Consider the following 17,802-nt stretch of genomic DNA (forward strand, 5'->3'; position numbering starts at 1 on the left):
TGAAGTCATAACAAAATATACAAAAATAACACAACACAACACGTAGGACACAGACAGTCGTGCAATCTTCACCACTTTTCTGCATACACTTTGTTCTGTGAAGCAGTTATAGATGAAAGAGGGGAGGATCAAAGTGTCCTTTCACCAGTGGATCAGAGACGTCATGCTGAAAATGTGCACACATCTGCTACAAGCTAAGTAATGATACATATATTTAATGAAAATGTCTGCCCTGGGATCTAGCTACATCGCTTGGCGCAGGACTAACACACATCCATGTCAGCCACACATCGACACATATTTTTTGTGATTGATCGATTGAATCAATATCATTGACAGTGCCCTTTTATTTTTGTTGTTCATGTTTTTGGAATGTGGGAGGAAACTGTTGTCCCCACGGAGGGAAGAATATCCAAACTCTGTGCACTCTAAGGTGGACGTCCGAACCAGTCAACCATTGTACCGCCCTCAAGGAACAAACACAGTTATGTGCAATGAATTAAATTGAAGACTGCAGGACTTCGAGGAACATTTAGGAATACCTACCATTTCACCAGAGTTTTGGCTTCACAAGTTTGTCTTCTTGCTCTTTTCTTACCATGTCATTCAATTGTGGTGACACAATCTGAACACTGGTTGGCACCCATACAATGATGTGCATTACTGTTTTGGACAGAATGAGGAAACTCAAGAAGAAGAAATCATGATGTCATGTCAAATAACGTAATGCTGTGTGCAAAACACTGAACGTCCGGAACAGGCCCAGATTGTGACCTCGGCTCATTTTGAATCTCTGTGGCGATCGAAGGCTTTTACCTGCACTGAGCGGCGACGAAGTTAGACGCCAATGCTAATGTCAGCGCTATTCTCATGATCCACTTCGATCAACAAGCTATTGGGTTGTTACAAATGCACAAGCACTTCAAAGACATAACTAGCAGCCCAATTCACAGACATACGGTAGGTGCCAACCATCAAAAGCAACACGTGTGTTGAAAAGAGGCTATAAATGGCTCATTTCACAACTGATTTTCATGACGCTTTTATGTCAATGCCAAAACGTGTGCTATCAAGACAGAAAATGCATCCAGGATTTTGTTTTTGTGACATTCACAGACATGGAACGGGACAATACTTGGGCTGTACGAGTTGTAATGTCACCAGTGGCACGGGCATGTCATATCTCCCCGTTTTCCGTATCAATGGTTCTCAGAATGCATTCTGTACAATGCATTGAAGAAATGAAGTTATAAAGACGTTAATCTATCCCATATGTGTTTGTGTTACCAGTAGTAGAGTGTGTCACAGTTTAACACATTTATGTTTTTGTTTTTTACAAGCAGTTACTGAAGGTTGTGTGTGAAACAGTTGCTTCCAAGCCAAATCCGACAAATTGCATTGCCTGTCTGAGCGCTGATGGGAAATAAATAAATGACTGTTTCTACTTTCTAGATTCCCACCATAACCACAATGTTCATGAATTTAACTCGCTGGTAAATCAAAAATCAATTTTAGTTAACACGAGCCAAGTTTGACGGGGAACAGCTTCAATATATATAAACTTAGTAGCACCTGAACAAAATAATGAAAAAAAATTTTGTGTAGTTTGTGTCACTTTAAGACTGGTCTTTTCAAAGGGAAAGAATCATGTCTATTTGACTGAAACCGTTTGTAGGGATTATGATAACATACAGATTCACGTGGTTTAATAATTTTGACCTAAAGCTTTGCACTTTGGAGTCAACTGATTGATATAATAGAGCTAGCTTTATATTTCTTTGGATTTACCAAAAGACTGCCTAAAAACAAGACCAAGCCATGCAGGATTGGTCAGTCCAATGTTTTTCTTTTAAGTAGAGAGAAGGTGTTATATCACTTGGTCTGTATACGGTTGAAATGAGAGAAAAACGTTGGAAATAACCATACAGGCTTCTTGGCACGTCTGCAGTACAATATTCCTATTGTGATATTTCCAGACAATCAATGGCTTCAACACCCCCACCCCCCACCCCCACTCCCGAGACAATGGCACTAGGCAGAGTTTGCCAGCAAAAGTTGAACCCTGCTTACATCATAATTTCTTTCCACACATGAATCGCAAAGAGGAATCTGTGACAGCAAGCATGGGAGCAGAGGTGATCAGATTTTAAGGGCCTGGATGTTGTGACTGTTTCACTTCCTTCATGTTTCAGTTGCTATGCAGTTGCTGTGGCTCTTTTATGCTTTATATCTTTATTCTGTCATATAGGTTTGATGTCTCGTGATCCAAGTATAGACTTGGATTACTCGGTGACATGTCAGGATTTCGAGCTTTCTCCCAGTCAGTGTCAGCTCTCTTCCATGTCTTCTGCATCCGTCCCTGCTCTCTCAAGTATTTTCGTGGATAAAGACTTTTATTTCACAACTTGTATCACTTCTGCTTCTAGGTTGTAATTCTGCTCCTCATGTGACACCAGAGGCAGCACCGGGTCGCCTCCAACTACAAGAATGGAATCTGAGAAGCACTGACTGGTTTCGTGATGCCTTGAGTTGGTTGGAAGGAGGACAACCAGAAACTACAAGAAAGGACACTTTGAGAATATGAAATACAGATTTCTGAAAAAAGTCAGAAAAACACAAAGATGAATTTGATGGAAACTGCCATCACACAAACCTTTTGTAACGACACCACCCTCTACACTCCAATAAAACTAAAGTTAATGGAACAAAACTGAAAATCGCAAAGTACTAAAATCAAAACATCACTTTTGTTTTCCCCCTTGGCCACTTTCAAACATCTGGAATTGACATGAGACTTGAATGCTCTTTATAATGCTCAACTAAAATACACCAGAACCCTTTCTTTTTAGAATGAGAATGCAGCTGAAGAACAATTTATGTCTCCGGCAAAGGAGCAACAAAAAATACATTGGTGGTTTCAACTTCCACTATCCTAGCTCCTACATAGGTTTCTGGATTCTTGCACTTTAACATTACAGTATGTGCTGCGCTTGCAGGTCATGGACGAAGCCGAGAGGATCAAATACATGCCTAATTGAGATATGCAGCACGTATATGATTAGCTGTTGAGGGAAATCTTATGGAGGGAGCGAGAAGTGGTCACAGACTCGGGCTTGCTCACACAGGCCCTTTAATCCCCTTGCAGAAAAACTCCCAATATCACAGGGAAAAAAATCTCTTAAAACACCAATAGATTTTGGGTAGGTTTTCCATCCATTTTATTTATGCAGCTCCGCCTCAAACTGTGTATTCTCGTGAAATGTGACAGCTGAGATATGCTGAGTCCAGCACATTTGCGACCCTCATGAGGGTTAGGGGCTCAGATAATGGATGGGTAGATGATATAATTGAGTTTGTCAGATTCATCTTCATCAAATACATCCACAATAAAATGCATGGGATATAATGTCTTTAATTAACCTAACATGTTTTTGGAACGCTGGCGGAAAGAGATGTACCTGAAGAAAAGTCAATCCGACACAAAGGAAAACATGCAAACTCTACATAGCAAGGCTGGAGCTCACGATTTAATCCACAGCCTTTGAACTGAGAGGACAAATTTGTCAGTTGGTTACTGTGCCGCTGCCGGCAGCATCGCCTCAAATTGTGAAAAAAGGAATGAAAGAGTGGGAGGAACAGAGTCAGGGCTAATAGATGGTCCAAGAGATTGATCAATTGGTTCCTGGTCCATCCATCCATCTTTTTCTTACTTTTTCTTGAGGTTGAATCGCAGGAGCAGCATCTTAAGCAGGGAAGCCCAGACTTCCCTCTCCCGAGCCACTTTGACCAGCTCCTCTGATCTTGAGTTGCGTCTCCAGTTTGTTCAGGGTCATCCCCAAGGTCTCTTACCGGCGGCACCTGCCCGGAACACCTCACCAGGGAGGCATCTGAGAAGCATCCTAACTAGACACCAAAGCTGCCTCATCTTGCTCATCTCATTGAAGAGGAGCAGCGGCTCAACTCAGCTTGACCAAGCTTCTCAACCTATCTCTCAGGAAAAGCCCAGACACCGTGCAGAGGAAATTGATTTCGGCCGCTTGTATCCGCACTCTTGTTTGGTTCACAAACACAGATTGCAATTATAAGTGAGGCTAGGAATGTCGATGGTACTGGAAAATTAAGAGCTCCGTCTTTCGGCTCAGCACCTTCTTCACCATAACATCCCGATAAAGAGTCCGCATCATTGCCGATGCTGCACAAGTGCAACTCAATCGCCAGCGGAAATCAATCCGACATACTGCCAGCAATGCAGAACATACTCTGACATCGGCTGGACAGGGACGAAACAGGACATATGAAGGGTTGCCTGACGCTTCCAGAGCACCGTCTAAAGAACTCCCAGAGGCACACAGTTATAAACATTTTGCAGATGTAGATTGGTTTGATGAACTCCCATTCACCTTCAAGGACCTTGCTGAAGATAGTTCACTGTCCCATAGCTAGGACAGAAACCATACTAATCCTCCTGAGATGTGAGTTCCCGACTGGATCCTCTACTCAACAACCCCTGAATAGAATCCCGATAGTTGGCACACATTCTGCTCTTGCATGTACTCATCAGCAGCTTCCTGAGTCCCACTGGCCAAAAAGGCCTGAAAGAACTCCCTCTTCAGCTTGGCGGCATCCCTGACCAACGGGTTTGGGGATTGCTGCCATGACAGGATCCGCCCACTTTATGGACACAGCTCAGCTCCGGTTGGCCACCTTAACGATTCCATTCTATCCATCCATCCATCATCTGATCCACCTATCCTCACAAAAGTACAATTCAATGTATCTATATCACGCCAAATGCCAATGGAAGTTGTCTCAGGACCGCAAAGACCACACTGCTCAAGCCACAATTGAAAACCACATGAGCAAGCACTAGGTGACGGAGGCAAAGAAAAAAAATCCCTCTTGGGAAGAAACCTCGAGCAGACACAAGACTTAATGTGGGGAAGTTGTCTGCCTCGGCCGGTTGAGTTAGAGAAGAAAAGGAGAAATACAGAGCAACACGAGAGCGAGAGAGAGCGAAACATGGCTGTCTAAAGTTTCATCCAATCAGTCCATCAATGTCTGAACAACTTAGTCTCTAGCTTCTGCATTAGCATCGCCGGTGAGTATGATGTTACTTATTTATTTAAATAATTCATATCGCCAAAAACTTGATTGTGAAGGATGATAGTGTTTTGATAATATCCTGAAATACGTGAAATGCTCTTCCTCAATGCCAAACATGGGCCTCTTTCGTATCGAAACGTATCGATTAGAGTGCTTGGAAGGGAGACTTATCACATAATTGGCTGTGAATCTGCAATGGTGTTTTTGGGAACAGTTGAGTAACATGTGGTGTAGTGTCATAGTGGTTTGTTGTTGTATTGTTTTGGTATATACTACATTGTCATGTGACATTCTTAAGAAGTGATTACATCACTAAATACTGAAAGCCCATGACCAACACTCGCAGTGCCACACTGCCACTGGTTGAAGCCTATTTTTAGTGTACAATTTACCGGTACATTTAATGTATACAATGCTTTATTACTATTTCTACGATAGAGGACCGACACAAAGTATGGATCATTATTTTCAATGACTGTCTCTTATTACCAGCTATAAAGTGATATAGTATATGACTATGGTATGTACTTTGTTGTCTGCATTTCAAATTAAAAAAAAAATATGTTCAAACACTAACAGTAGGCTAGTGTTACCTGTACCTTCTAATGTATAAAAGGTAATTTAGTACATTGTTAGTATGAACAGAAAAAAAAATCAGTTTCTCAAAGGCGGTATTGAAAGGCGGAATCCTAACAAGTGGTAATCAAGACTGTACGCTGTGAGTTTTCAAGGAGGTATACTTCACTGTTATATGTGATAAAATGCAATATTCTAAAAGTGGCCTTTTAAAATGTTGATTGCAATTTAATGAAAGGATTGCAATTTCATGACACAGTTGCAGGTGTAGCTGCATGTGTATGAAGGGAAACACTACCCCACAGTGGTTAGAGTTTCGCAGTGCTTCACACGATCTTCCTCTGTCATGCTCATTTGACTTAAGGCCACAAGGAGTGCTTTATTTGCTTTTTGACCCTGTTCCCAAGTGAAGCTTGATTTAAAATGACATTTTAAAAACTCTCTGATTAGCTTCTACTTGTCCAGCTCCGGTACCACGACTGTATTTAGAGTCGTGGTACCGGAGCCATCACATGTAACTAAAATTTAATGACATTGTCATGTTTTAGTCAAAATCTTTAGTTGATTTATACAACACATCCATTTATTCAACAATATTGCAGTTTTTGTAAAGCAATAAAAAGTTTTATGTATTGTTTCAAATTTATGTAACTGTGTTTTTGTCATCACCTTTTGCTCTTTTCTGTAGTTATTGTAGAGTTGGGTTCATGCTTATGATTATTACATTCTTGTGATGAAATAATCTTCCATTGTATAGCTAATATTAGAGCAGACCTCTACAAACTAGCTCATAAATGAGAAAATGAAGTTGTCAATGTGAATTGTTATGATTTAAATGGAAAGACATGCTTTCCATAAATCAGCAAGTGGCAGACGCAAGCAGTTGCATCCAAAATGAGCAGTTGACAAACCCTCAAGGGGTTGGCGAATATTTCACAGTCCTCAAAGGAAATGTTCCACGATTAGACCCACTCTCAGAGAAGACTGTGTGCAAATGGAACACTGTATTGCTAATTTAATGTGAGTTATATAAGACTAACTATTCTTTAGCTGAAGGTGGCTATTATTTCTAACGGACAGACATTAAATGATAGTTTTGTTTTGTTTGTTTTTTTTTTAGTTTAAGATCAGTCAAACACCAAAACAATTTGCTGCACACTCTGATCAGCATCACGTGTCAATGCTTTTGAGATCACACCTCAATAACAAAGTGATTTGTTTTTATCTGCTCTCTCACCGAAGGAACCTCATAGCGGTCCATTCCGATTTGAAAGACACTGACATTTGAACTGAGTATGGGCTAACAAAACATTTTTCTTAAGCGACTGCATCTCGACTGAAAACACCCTAACAATAAAACATATATTTTCTTTGAGTACCTACCTCCAAAGGACCACAAAAATCCGTGAACCAATATCATGGATGTCTGTCTGTCCCCATACAGTACAAGTGCTGGCGGGCACATTGATCACTTTATCACCATCATCCTTGAACGGTCTTATCCAGGAAATAATACGTATAATTTTGTCTAATGATCTATCTGTCTATCTCAGGGAAATAGGTTAGTGCAGCAAAAAGGGCTCCCGTGAATGAAGGAAAATAAAGATTTCATTACAGTTTCAGGGCAATGAAGTGCGTGTTATTTTGTATTACTGTATATAAATAACCTTTGAATAAGGCTTGATCTTGAGCCAGTGAATGAGCCTTTGAGGACAAGGATGTTGCAGTCCAGTCTCAATGTGCTGTTTTTGCTCATAGGTGTCATTTATACCAATTTCATATTTCGCAAATGAGAACCTCTTGTCAAAATGAAATAGAATTTAATAGAAATTGGATCAGGTTGTGCTGACTCAGATAACGCTTATGAACATTGTGACCAAGAAATTGAAACTATTAAGGCCATCAGCTAACATTAATATATTAAAGATTGCACATGGATTATCATAATTCCTTGATTTCAATAGAGGATAAATTGCACACCAGTCTTATGGCCAAAAGCTACTGTGCTTGTTAAAAGTCACTGACTGAGATGACACATTAGCAGGAAACGAGGACAGATGATTCCATGTATTTAAAACACAGGCGCGGTTACCAATTATGCCATTGCCATGTCCTTGTTTGTCGTAGTTGCGTGTTATTGATGATACTCGGATAGCTTGTACTACCGGAAACACACTCCTTGTGTGTTCTACACACTTGGCCAATAAAGATGAGTCTGATTCTGATGTAATTTCAGCTTTAATTTGACTTCAGCTAAAATGTCAAAATTTTGAGTCACAACTTACCTTGCCTGCTCTTGCATGACTGTCCATTGCCCAAATTGCACTTTGTGACACTGTGGTTTCAAGCTATATTCTTGTACTGGTGCCCCCTGTTCTTTCTCACTATTCAGACATCGGTCCTATGTCCTCCAGATAAACACCAAGTGCCTGATTGAGACCATCGTGTCCTTGGAGCACATCTTTTCACAAAAAGTACTTTCGCCAAGGGAACAGTTGAATATATATATATATATATATATATATATATATATATATATATATATATATATATATATATATATATATATATATATATATATATATATATACCCGTCCCTCATTCAGCTCGGGTCCTCTACCAGAGGCCAGGAAGCTTGAGGGTTCTGCGCAGTATCCTTGCTGTTCCCAGCACTGCACATTTCTGGACTGAGATGTCCGATGTTGTTCCCGGGATCTGTTGCAACCACTCATCTAGTTTGGGGGTCACTGCTCCGAGTGCTCCGACCACCACAGGCACGACTGTCACCTTTACCTTGCAGGCTCTCTCCAGCTCCTCTCTGAGCCCTTGGTATTTCTCGAGTTTCTCACGATCTTCCTCTCTCATGCTCATTTGACTTAATATATATATATATATATATATATATATATATATATATATATATATATATATATATATATATATATATATATATATATATATATACACATATATATATATATATATATATATATACATATATATATATATATATATATATATATATATATATATATATATATATGTATACACATATATATATATATATATATACATATATATATATATATATATATATATATATATATGTATAGAGAGAGAGAGAGAGAGAGAGAGAGAGAGAGACATGCTGTGGGAATCCCGCGGAATCCCTCGGCTGCGAACCACTCTCGTGAGTGTTAGAGTCCATTGTACCATCACGTCTTGTATTATTTTGTCTTTTTTTTTTTTATAGTGGCGCGGACACTTACATACATACACATACATACAGCACATTTTACACTAAAGTTGTATTCAATTCAATTCAACTACATGGTGATCACAAGACCGCTTCTCCCCTACCTTCACCCGAGTGTCCAAAACATGCGGCCGGAAATCCAATGACATGACCACAAGGTTGATGGTGTCCTGGTGCCAAGTGCACATATAGACACAACTTATATTAGAACATGATGTTCATTATGGACAATCCATGACGACAGTGCAGAGGCACAGTGTCAGAGCTATCAGTACCTTGTGTAAGGAGCATGGTATTTCTGTTTTTGACTGGCCAGCAAACTCGCCTGACCTTGTCCCCAAATAAAATCATTGGGGTACATATTGATAAGAGGAAGATGCGATACACCAGACCCAGCAAAGCAGAGGACCCGAATGCCACTATCAGAGCAACCTGGGCTCTCACAAGACCTGAGCAGTGGCACACCCTGATCGCTTCCATTCCACGTCGCATTGCTGGAAGTCAGGCAAAAGGAGCCCCAACTAAGTATTGACTCGTCACATGTACATGTTTTTCATGTTCATACTTTTCGATTGGCCAACATTTCAAAAATATCTTTCTTTGTATTGTCTTAAGTATTATTCTAATTTTCTGAAATAGTAAAATTGATTTTTTAAAAAATCATTTTTCAGATATAAGGATCTAAATTAACCCTTTCATGCATCCTTTAGCCAGATAACATTATAAGCTGTCCCTGAAAGGGTTCAAATGAATGAACGCTTGAATTATATCAGTCCATCAGAAATGAATGTGTCTGCATTACACAAGTTTCACTTTTTGAATCGTATTACTGAAACAATTTAACTTTTTCACGATAATCACATTTTTTGACGAGCACCTGTTTGTGAGGTACTTGGTGCACTGCGGTCATTCTGTAACGGCCTTGATATGTACTGAATCAGACAAGTCTTTCTTGTATCCCAAATAGTCCGATTTCATCTTTTGACCTTCAAGAGTTAACACACTCTCCAAGAAGAAAAAGCAACGATTTTCTATCAGTTGTCATGATTCACTGTTGGCTTATGTAACACAAACCGTCATCGTTTTCTAAGCTCTCCTCTCCTGTTCTCCCTCTTTGTGTCGCTCTTCTCGGCCAGTCTTTCTCTTCCCATTTTCTTCACCATCGTGTAAAGTCTCAAGGGTAAACTGAATGTCCTCTTGCATTTGGCTGCTATTTTGGTCTCCAAGTCAACAAGATATGAGTCACTACACCCTCTCAATGCGTGGGCACAATCACTAAAACATGTTACTATCAATAAATCAATCAACCGATTCAGTAACAGCGATTACTATGCATCAGTCATCCTCAGCTAAAACCGCCGGCCTGATCTAAGGAAAATGAATAAAAGTACAGTACATGGATGATTGAACAAAGCCTTGGACTGTATGCAACATTTTGGCTGCTTAAGGATTCTGACTCTCGAGCCTATTTTTATGGGCTGCGATTAAAGCACTTTCAGCAAACAAAATAACGTGCGTCTTACTATCAAGTTTAAATACTATTGGGCAAATTAAGTATGGTTCATCAAATTTGCCTTGATTAAGATCAAATATGCACCTCCATTTGTCTGGAAAAAAGAAAAAAAATCATCTTTCAAAATGTATACTAAACGGATAATGGAATACTATGTGGTTCCTTTTTGCAGATTACTCTTCGTTGTATTCCCGATGGACTACAGAGGATTCGGCTTTGATATACAGTAGAAACAAAATACGAACAAAAATAAATAATTTAATCTTTATTTATCCAGCTAAGGCAATTGAGAACAGATTTTCATATGTAATGCCGGCCCGACCGCAGACAGCTGCGCAAACCAAAGCTAAATAAAAGCAAATACAAGTACCTGCATGCACAACAAACTGTAAAGTGTGATATAGTTATGTGTTTACATACGTATATGGCACATGGTGAGTCAAAGATTCATAGGCTAAAAATTGATGCAGCGATTGTGGACAGCTACGCTCAAAATACATATTTTCTTTGAGGATCAGTTTTGCTTATCACTGACTTCATTTGAGTAGTATTTTTTTAATTTTTGTCCTTTTTTTGGATTAATTCCAAAGACGTGAGACAAGGATTTTATTACAGAAAAAAATATGACAATATAACATGGGGACTTGAGTGGAGGGATGCAGCTAAGAAATATTTTTGTATTTGAGTGTTGTACTGAATATTCTGTTGGTAGGCAAGTAGCTGTTTGCTTGATTAAAGGGCTACTATGAATACAAAAGAGAAAATAAGATTTCGCTTACTGGTAAATGGGATTTGACTTGCATAGTGCTTCCCTACCTTAAGCACTTAAAGCGCTTTAACACTGTTTTCTCATTTACCCACCGATGACGCTGCATCAGGAGCAACTGTGGGTAATAGCTTGTTCAAGGATACTTGAACATGGTCACAACGGCTGAAGATCAAACCCGCAACCTTCGGGTTGGGAGACAACCACTCCACCACCTGAGACACGCTGCCGCTTAATCACGAACTTAATCGGTTGCAGAGCTGCCAACAAACAGAAACTCCCTTCCTGAACAAATTGTCAGAATTTACATATTTTTAAACTTTTATCAACAACACCACCATGAGACAGTTATTGCAGTATATTATGCAAAAGGGAAAAAGGATTCTGCATACAGGTACTGTTCAACTGCACATTACCATTACTCAATAATCATTACTCACTCTGTCATAGTTACTAAATTATGGCTCCAATATTTATTTGATAATGTTTAAATACTGTATGATCAAGGGGAGAGTGACACGAGTGACACTTTTCGTCACTAAGATGTGAGTATAAAAGTGGAGGAAAAGGTAAACTATTTGAAATGTTGTTTGAGATTCCCCTCAATCACAATAAAAGTGATGAGATGATTCTATTTTTAGATTACAAAACGCGGCCCTCAACTGAGCTAAGGCATGTACGTCGCGGCGATATCCTACATTTGCGCTGCGACATTTTCGCTAATTGTTGGGGTTCTTTTCTTTGATGGGTCATGAGGGCATTGGCAAGTCGGGGAGTGGAAAACGCACACACGGGTGGACAACAATGCCGTGTCTGCAGTTGACGTGTTGTCAAACGCATGGCCAGGCTTGTGCAGCTCCAGGCCTGGAGGGGCCAATGTCCTGCCTGTTTTCCTGCTGTCTCGGCTGCAACACACCTGATTCAGATGAATAACCACCTGTGAAGCAGCATTAGAATGATCCTGATTATTTGAATCAGGTGTGTTGCTCCTGAGAGAGCTGAAAAACAGGCAGGACAGGGGCCCTTGAGGACCGACTTTGCGCATGGCTATTACCTGCCAATTGTCAGATCATTTTCAACCTGTTTGACTAATCTTTCTTTTTTTTTCTTTTTTAAATTTTAGGAACAATATAGACCTGACGAGTTAGTGGAGTCATGACACCGTGGTATTAAACAAGATAAAAAATTTGACGATAGTCATAATCCACAGATAAGCCAACCGCAATGACAACATCATGTTTGTAAGGTACGTTAGCAGTAATATCACTGTAAAAAGGCTGAGTTGGACCCAAGACAAGGTCAAATGAATGCTAGAGGGGATCTTAGCCAGAGATCAAGGCTCATTTTGATTACAGGGCACAACATCACGCTTGTCACATCGATTTCTGTTTGCAGTATTGCTCTTCAGTCTGTTCATAATAGGTGCAAAATGCAAATTTGGAATCAGAAACGGCAATGTGAACCTGCGTATTTCGAGCCTTGTGGAGTGTTTCTCGACAACTTTTTAAAAATTTAGTTGCAGCAGATTACAGTTGTTTGGGGCAGAAATCTGAAAAGAAATGGCAAGTGAAGTGCAGTCATCTTGCGCTTTTTCTACACCATGCAGTGGCCAAAGTGCTTTACAGAGACTCACATTTTACCCCTTCACGCATACATTGATAAACTAATGGGCAGCTGCGGCCATGTAAGTTGCTGCCAGACCCACTGAGAGCAAATGAGGGTGCAGTTTCTTGTCCAAGAGCACTTCAACAATGGAAAGTCACAGCCAGGATGTAATCCTTTAGTTTCTGGGCAGCTCACTCTCCCAAGTTCAACCAAAAGTAGGCCAGACGTTGCAAACAAAGGAGTTTATAAAACTGCTGGAATGGAGAGTGCGGGTGAGCAGAGAACGTAGATACGGTGTGTTTTTGAGTCTTTTAAAGACAAACATAGACCAGTGAACATGTCTGCATGAGTGAAGAGAAGGCAGACAAACCAGGGTGCACAATTCACATCATTGGGTGTTAAACGGAGCACCAGAAGTCAGGGCAGTATATGTGGAAGAGCCCGTAGAGGAGAGTTTTTGAAGCTCAAGTACAGTAGTAGAACATCTCCCTAATATAGGATTGAGGGGCAGTCCCTTTTTTAGGCTTAGGAAAGTAGAATTTGTTAGTGAGGTCGACTATTGAGGTTTTGTCCAGTTTGAATATGGTATAGAGCTGTGAACTGGACTGAACCTTGTACCGATCTGCAAGAGATATTGTTCATGTCCCAGACAACTATTTGCGTTGAGTGGTAAGGTCAGTTGATGAAACTGTTTCTGCACTACTACCTAGAAAGGATTTTTGTGGAACACACCATAAAAGTTTAAAGACGCTTTAGTCTGGCATAAGACTGCTATATTTATTTGTCTTGTTCGCTGTGTTAAATTAGAAAGTCATAAATAATTGCCATGAATGGGCCAGCAGACATGGGTGACTTCACACTGAACTCGAACAGCAAAGATTTTCATCAGGAATGAGCTGGAGCTGCAAAGGCTTTCCCACATCCAGCCATCCAGTCTGTCAGGGATTGCAGAGTACCGGGGGCCCAGGTTTACATTGGTCAAACATGGGAAAAAATAAACTGCGTTATTCTCAGTGTGTAAAAAAAAATAAAAAATTAGGGAGCAAAGAAAGAGTTGTCTAGTCCAAGACAAAGTGACAAGCAAGGTGAAAGAATTGCGAGGCACTGAACAAAACCTGGATAGACAGAAAGGTAGGCAGGCAGACAGAGAGACAGACTTAAATTTCCTAGTAAAAAAAGTATAGTATGATTTCTAATTGAAAAGTTGGTTTTCCCAAAGACTCCTGTCCCAACAACTTATTATGAATACGTAGTGTTGACCAAATAAATAAATAAGATAAACCAAAATAAATAATCTCTAGACTGGTTTCCAGTTGAACAAATACTTTGAAAAATACCAAAAAGAAAAAATACAAAAAGAACAGCAACCCCAACAAAAGCAAACAAACAAACAAAAAAACCCCAAAACAGTGCACTTTGATTCGTTATGCCGACCTTCCATCGCAAAGTATAAAGCTCAGAACATACAAATGCTAACCGTTGAACAACTAAAGTTTCACATCAAAGAAGAATGGGAAATGGGAAGGAATTCTACCCAGCTTCGACAATAACGGTCGTTCCTTCCCAAACGCTTATGTGGTGTCGATCAAAGGAAAGCTGACGTGACACAGTGGTAAACATGCCCTGTCCCACCGTTATAGGAACATGTTGCGGGCATCAATTTCAACATGAGTGAATCTACCTCTTCTTCTCCTTTTGGCTTGTCGCTTTTCAGGGGTTGCCACAGCGAGTCATTAATTTCCATCTATTCTTTTTATTTTTTTTCACTCATGTTGAATATTTGGGCAAAAAAAAGGAGTAAAGCTTTTCAAATTGAAGCTTAAATATCTTGTCTTTGTCGTGTACTGACTTCAATATCGTTAAGGTTCCAGTGGCAAGAAAGACTGGCGACACACAGCCACTTAAGTCAAGAGTTTATTTTCAGTGATAGTGGAGGTTGTGGTTACCAGAGGCAAACGGTTCAAGGTGGAAAGAAGCAAGCCGAGTTTTGTCGTATTTTCCACACTATAAGGCGCACCTAGAAGCACTAATTTTTTATAATGTAACGGGCCTTATATATGGATCACAATTCTGATTTCTTGGATGTAGTATTTTAAATGTTCTGTAAAGTGCTTTATTCCAGCTGCAGCGGTTGTGAAGCCTCTTTATAAATAAAGCTGTATTGTATTGTATTGCATTCCCTTTACCGTATCTAGTGGATGCATAAAGCAAACGCAGCCACTATTTTAGCTTCTATTCTATGTGCCTTATAATGCGGTGCGCCATATATATGAAAACAGTTTTAAAATAGACCATTCATTGAAGGTGTGCCTTATACTCCGAAGCCCCTTATTGTGCAGAAAATACGGTACTTCAAGCTCACCTGAGTGCAGCATGTGAGGCTGGCAGGCCAGGTGGAACGAGAAGCAATCTGTGGATACAAGTAACCGGGTAAATCGCAATCAGAATATGCTGAGATACTCAAAACTGGCTGGGTGTACCAAATCAAATTTAAGAGTGTTGATTTGGGATCAGTTTAAGTATGCTACTAACTAGAGGTTGCACCTCCTCCCAGTGCCACCACTCGTCTCTCCAATCCTATAGGGACACACACACACACACACACACACACACACACACACACACACACACACACACACACACACACACACACGTGCACACACACAATGCATTGCATTTGCACGTGACACAAATCCATGACAACTCGCCACACTCAAACTAGTGTAGAGGTACAGCTGATTTATTTATCAAGGCGTGTTGGAGATTCAAACAAATGTTTCGAGTTTCGTTTACTGCTAGTACGTGTGCTGTGTTGTATAATGTGCTAGCTTGTTAATAGTACATGCAATATGTTTGCTGTGGCTGGGTACTTAACGAGACATGACATGATTCGCTAGCGAAAGAACAGGCTGTGATTCAATGTTTGGTGGACTCTGTGTGGCGTCTGAAGTTGGACTTGTTGCAACATTACATTACTGAACTACCGGAAATCATCATATCTTCCGCTTCATGAAATGCACTTTAATGCTCAGCAGTGACACGCATATAGAATGTTAATATAGTTGTTGTATAGGCCTACGAAATGTAATCATTTTTCATGGGGCTCTATACATCTGAAACAGGTAGACTTCAACGTAACATTTTAATCTAACATCATCCTTATGGCCTTTATAAAAATGAGAAGGTAGGGTAGTGGACAACATGCAACTGTGAGACAGCCCAATCCTTTGTCATTTGAGTCAATTTTAAAATTTGGGGTGGTTAGATGAATCTGATTAATTATTACTCCAGGAATACGAAATTGATCATAAAACCGTGTTTAGTCAAGGCAAATAGAACATATCGAAAAGAAAACATGTCATGAGACATCTGCTTCACTGCATCTTTTTGCATTACAGTAATCCTTCGCCACTTCGCGAAATACTGTACTCGTACAAAAATAACAATAATAAATTAATACAGCCATATTGGCAGTCATATTCCGGAAAAGACATGCGTGGGGGAGAAGGTTTCTCTGCATGACAAAAAAGAGCTGGCATGACTCAGAGGCTTTGTACATGCCTGTACGTAACTGTACATGCCCACTCAAACAAGGCGCGATTTGTTCCTGGCGCGACAGGAAACGACCAATCACGGTTCACCTGTTGTTTTTTTTTTCGTTTTGGTCATGTGACAACCACAAACTGAGCCTGAGGTACTATTGGTGTCGTTTTTGTCAGTTTTTGTGGGTGGCTCAGAATATAAGAGTGTAAAAGTGCTGTGCAGTTTCTATGCAGTTGCTGTGCCTCTTTTGGTGCTTTATTTTGTCATATGGGCCTGATGTCTGCCAGTATATAAACTTGGATTACTCAGTGACATGTGGTCAGTATGTCGAGCTTTCTCCCAGTCAGAGTGTCAGCTGGCTTCCCTTTCTTCTGCATCCAGCCCTGCTCTCTGTAGGTACCTTGTATTTTCGTAGATAAAGACTGATCAACTTCCGTGTAATGCCTGCTTCTCGGTCCTCATTCCGCTCCCCACGTGACAGAAAGTCCCAATTACAGAGCTTCATCATTCCCTTCTTAATTCTTAGACAAGTGATTTTCTGAGAATCTGCTCTTTTTTATATTTTAGATGTAAACCTTTTTATACAATGTATTACAAACTTATTATGACTTCTTTTAGATGTGGCCATTTTGGAGTCCAATGACCTCCAACGATTTGATGTGAATGATCCAGAAAATCCAGAAAAGCTAAATTGAATGAACCATCCAAGACAAAAAAATACATTCTGTCGGGTGAAAGTGGCCTTCTTTCCTCTGCGTGTTTGTTGAATTTCGGATGGTGAAGCTGTTGGCTATCCAAATACAGTCTGGAGTCGAAGAACAGTACCTTCAAAGCTTTTAATAACAGAACATTCTGGGCACCTGCGGTTTACAGACAATGGCTGTGGTGGTCACGAGTTCAAAGAAGCAAGGGATTCACATCATATTTATATCATCAGATGGGCGGGACTGAAACTTATGGTGTGGCATCAGGACTTTAGTTTCTCCTAAACCGATTCTTAGCTTGTATCAACTGGCATATTCCTACGGCTATCTGATGAGGTAGTGTGCTTCAAGGACACATCTGGTTACAAAACAGTGTTTCACTCCGGACATGAGAACGTTAATACATGCAAGACTAAATATGGGCAGAATACACACTTCAATTCAAACACTACAAATACACTACAATAAAGCTAAATTGAGATATTGTGTTTCCCTAAAATCAAAATGTTAAATCGATAATAAATGTAACTCACCAGTGAAAAGGAGAACCACAGTTAATCATGGCTTATAGTATTTCTTTCCTACAAAAAAAAAACAATGAATAATTTCTAAGCCAATGTCCTCAATGAGAGACATCAGAGGGTTGAATCGCATCACTGGAAGTCTCCAGTGCACATATTTCTGCCAGTATATTAAGCAAGGCTTTCCTAAAGACCTTGAGGCGCTTGTGTGTTTA

Source organism: Hippocampus zosterae, chromosome 4, assembly GCF_025434085.1.
Source record: "Hippocampus zosterae strain Florida chromosome 4, ASM2543408v3, whole genome shotgun sequence".
Classification (NCBI taxonomy): domain Eukaryota; kingdom Metazoa; phylum Chordata; class Actinopteri; order Syngnathiformes; family Syngnathidae; genus Hippocampus; species Hippocampus zosterae.